This window comes from Alligator sinensis, unplaced genomic scaffold (assembly GCF_000455745.1).
Source record: "Alligator sinensis unplaced genomic scaffold, ASM45574v1 scaffold361_1, whole genome shotgun sequence".
NCBI lineage: Eukaryota > Metazoa > Chordata > Crocodylia > Alligatoridae > Alligator > Alligator sinensis.
Window position 1 is genome coordinate 2,352,923 of NW_005842007.1, and position 4,512 is coordinate 2,357,434.

A 4,512-nucleotide genomic window follows, 5' to 3' on the forward strand; every position below is an offset into this window, starting at 1 on the left:
CCAGGCAATGTAACATCTCTAGAAGGAGTCTTAGGTTTGGGCTAGCTTGTATTGCCTGGTATGGTTAAACAAAGGCTCATCACCAGGGTCCTCTGTGGAGTGCTCTGTGGAGTGTCCTCCTCTCTGTATATAGTTCTGTATATAAAGTTCCTGTCCATAATAAAAACTTATCTGCACCACATGGTTCACCTTTAGAAATATCACATGGTACCAAGAGTGGCAGGGACCATGTACTGGTGACCAAGTGCAAGAGCTGAAAGTGCACACAGAAGTGCAGCTTCCAGGTCCAACTCATGGCACTTTGCAGAAAGTGCCATGAGTTAGACCAGGGATAGGCAAAATACAGTCCATTGGCCAGTTCCAGCCTGGCAACAGATTGGATCCAGCCTCATGGGTCTCCACATGGGGCTAACCCCAGCCTGCTCCCACCTGACAGCCTGTGCCACACTCCTGCCTGCATCTTCCCCATGACCACTAGGCAGCACCGCCTCAGCCCCTGACAGTGTGCACAGCTTCCTGGCAGGACTGGTGCCATAGCTGTCTGGGTACTGCTCAGCTCCCTGCGCTTCCAGAGGCTCCTTCTTCTCTTCCTGCCCCTACTGTGCTGCTCTGGGCAGCAGGTAGTGCAGGGAAGCCATGGGGACACACACTGGGCAACAGATGCCCAGCCAGGACCAGCTGATGCCAGCTCCCAGCCATCTTCCATCCACTTGACTGCCTGCAGGTGACTGCTCATCATACTGGGTGGGTGGAGTGGGTAGAAAGTGGCTGGGAGATGAAGCTGGAGCCCCATGTGCTGGGGCAGGAGCTGTCTGGCTGTAGCTTCCCCCTCACCTGGCTGGGCATCTGCTGCACGACACATATCCCCACACACACATGCTCCCCCACACACATATGCACTCCCATCCCTCCTACATGTACCCCTTTACCCACTCCTCATATCCACCACCCACATGCCCACCTCCCCACATGGCTCCCACACACAATATACAAGAGTAAAACTTTATTTTGAGCTCTTATGCAATTGCCTCTATATATACTACTCAAAAATACACAAATCAAGAAAAAAAATATTTTTTAAATAAAATTAAAATATTATAGGAGCTGTTTGATTTTTAGTATATGATTTGTTTGCTATCTATAATTTGTTAAAATTATTTCTTCTGAAAGATTTTATATGTATGGCCTTTGACAGCTCACCAAAACTCAGTCAGTGAATCTCCAGGTGAAATAATTGCTCACCTGTGAGCTAGATTGATCTTCCCAATCCAACAGACATTAGCTGTTGGGTTGGAAAAGTGGGAGACTGAGCTCCAACTTGTAGCAGATCCAGGAAGAGAGGCTGCATCTCTGCAGCCTCTTCCCCTAGCTCTGCCCACTCTCTCCCAGCTCCCATGCTTGCTCAGGATGGGAGGGCGGTCTGTTCTAGGGTTGCCCAGCCGGTGCTAGAGGGTGGAGCAAGTGGATTGGAGCCCCTCCAAGGTGGGGGGGTCCAATCCACCCCCCTCCCCACTTCAGCACTCCTGGGGAAACTCTAGAACAGACCTCCCTCCCATCCTGAGTCAGCATGGGAGTTGGGAGAGAGGGGAAAGAGGCTACAGAGACTTAAAAAAATTTTTTTTTTCCATATTCCAAGCCAAATTAGCCAAAACAAATTCCAAAACTGAGAGTCAGTCCAGAACCATATATGGCCCTACTACCGGCAAACATCCTCCACCCCAATCTGGGGCTTTAGATGTTCCCAAATCCTTTGGTGGGCATCCTACTTGCAGACCCAAGCCCGGAGATGTCGGGTTTGTGTGCCCCTGAGTTTCGCTTGCCCTTAGCCATAAGGCCCCAGGAGCAAGCTAGGGAGTCTCCCATTCCCATACAATGGAGAAAAAGCCAAGGTTAATTTTGCATTACCTATGCAGGTACTATCACATGCCAGCAGAGCAGTCTTCCCTGGGTGTGACTAGGAAGCCACCATGGTGATCATGGCATTTATCCTGCCAGGCAAGCATAGGGCTATGCTTGATATGAGCCGACAAAAGAGGATGCAGAGATGCTCCTTCCCTACCTCCCATTCTGAAAACAGCGCAGGGAGCAGTACTGGGCTGTGCCAGATAAGCCCTGCTTCCAGCAAGACAAAGGTTACTAAGGATGTTCCACTTGGGAGTGCCTTCATCTGAACCCTCCTGTAATGAGGGTTCATATTTTTGTGGGATCCCTTTTAAAGTGCTCTTCAGCCATGCACTTGTGTTTGCTTATGGCTGTAGAGCACTTTCAGGGGCCAGATTGGGTGAAAATTGTCACTTCTGTCTGCTTCTTTCCAGAATGGTTGCAGCAGGTTCTGTGACACTATAAGTGACACTTCCCCCTCTCCACCCTCCGCCTCCCTCACAGACATATCTCCCATGCTCTCCGACCATCAAGGAGACTGTGGCATATGCCTGGAAAAAAATTCAAACAACAGTTTGAGCTGTCTATGAAAGCTGCTGGGGCAGATCAATTAAAGGATAAGGAAAAGATTGCTCTTCTCTTAAGAGGAGGAGGCAATGAATCACTGGAGGTGTATAATGCCATCTATGCAGAAGTGAAAAGGGAGAGAGAAAAGTCTTGCAGGAATAATGAAAATGCTTGAGGATCATTGTGCTCCTAGAAAAAATATCATTTAGGAGAGGTAAATGCTCAGGATGAGAACACAGAAGAAAAGGAAAAAAGCGGAGGAGTTTATTACTGACCTGAAACTGAAAATTGATCGTGTGACTATGGAACACTAAGCAACTCTCTTATAGCATAGCAGATTACCATATTGTCCCGGGATGTAAGGATTAAAAAAGTCCGTGAGCAATTACTGAGGGAGCAGGTTCTGATACTAGAAAGGGCAATGTATATATGCCTAGTGATGGATTAATCACAAGCAAATACAAACCCTAGAAGAATACTTCACACAAAACTTGACTGCTAAGTACAGTTCATGGGAAAAGTTGACAGGAAGTAAACTGGGCAGGGACAGAACTAGAGGTTGCAGCAAACAATGCAGACTATGTGATAATTAGCACACAGCTCTGCAGAAACTGTAATAAACCTGACATTGTGCAGAGAAAGGAGGGAAGTGCACGCAGTAAGTGCAGAAACTGGCTCCTCCAGTGAAGAATAGGAGCTGTTCTTAAGCTCCTATCTTAAGTCTTTTAAGTTTGGATTCCCAGACTTAAAAGACTAACTAATTAAAACACATGCAAATGGCACTTATGTGACCTACAGGATAGACAATAGGGCATAAGTAAATGCAGTAACAGAAACTCAGAGAGGAGTATGGAACACATAAAGTTGAGACTATCAAAAGTGTCAGTGTTGGATTATAAAGGAGTGGCAGTCCCAGCAGTAGGAGAGTCTGCACTGACCCTATAATAGAAAAGGAGAGTGACAAAAAAAAAGTGTGTGAGGGTATGCAAAGGTACACTGCCTGCCTTGGGCCTGTACACGTGTGAAACATTCAGTGTACTTGAGAGAATGTTTGCCAAAGAGAAGCAGAAAAATAGTATGGAACCACATTTAAAACTATTAATAGTATCATCTGGTATTCACATGTGGTATTCACAGGAAACTTGATTCTGCCATTAACATGAAAGATACAGTTAACAGGAAATGAAAAACCAGTGGTACATGACACACACATGCTCCTATAGGGTATGGGAAATATGTTGAATCTGTATGTGTGAATCTACAGTTACTTTCTGTTGAATCTGCTAATAGCAATGAATGTATACTTTTATTTTAAGTTTACAATATATTCTCTGCTTGCCAGCTTGGCAGCATTCTTTCCCACACTTACGGTTGCTGTCATTAATTTATGAATGCCTTGGACAAAGATAACAGGTCCACATGCTTTGAGAGAGAGACCAAAAGAGGAGCTGCAAAATGTGACCATACACAGTATCCTTTGGAGAACAGAACAACCAATGGATTGAGTTTACTTTTTAATAATTATAGAAAAAAGGGTGGAGAACTACAGTTGGCAATAAGCTTAAGGGAGCTGAACAGAGAACTAAAAAGAGAACACTTTCATTTACTTACAAGAAAGGGATGATTGTCAGAAGTGGCTGAAGCCAAATTTTGCATTAAATGAGAATACTTCATAGGATTTTGGCAGATCTCCTTGTACCATGATAGCTCCAAGATCCTCACCTTCAACACACTATTTGGGAGATACTGCTTTCAAAGACTCCTTTTAAGAATATGTTCAGCTCCTAAATAAGACATATATGAGAAGGCTTAGCAGATGTGAAGAATATACATTGAAGACATAACTGTTTGAGGTAATATTACCACTGAACATTAGGAGGGACTGAGAAGAGCACTGGAAATTGCAAGAGCTAACAACCTCAAATCAACTGAGGACAAATGTTGTCTTCAAACATGAAACAACATGTTTGGGGGAGAGACTGACTACAAAGGGAATCTTGCCTGATGGATCAAAGATTCAGGCAATACTGAATATGCCAAGACCAGAAGATAAAACTGGAATTC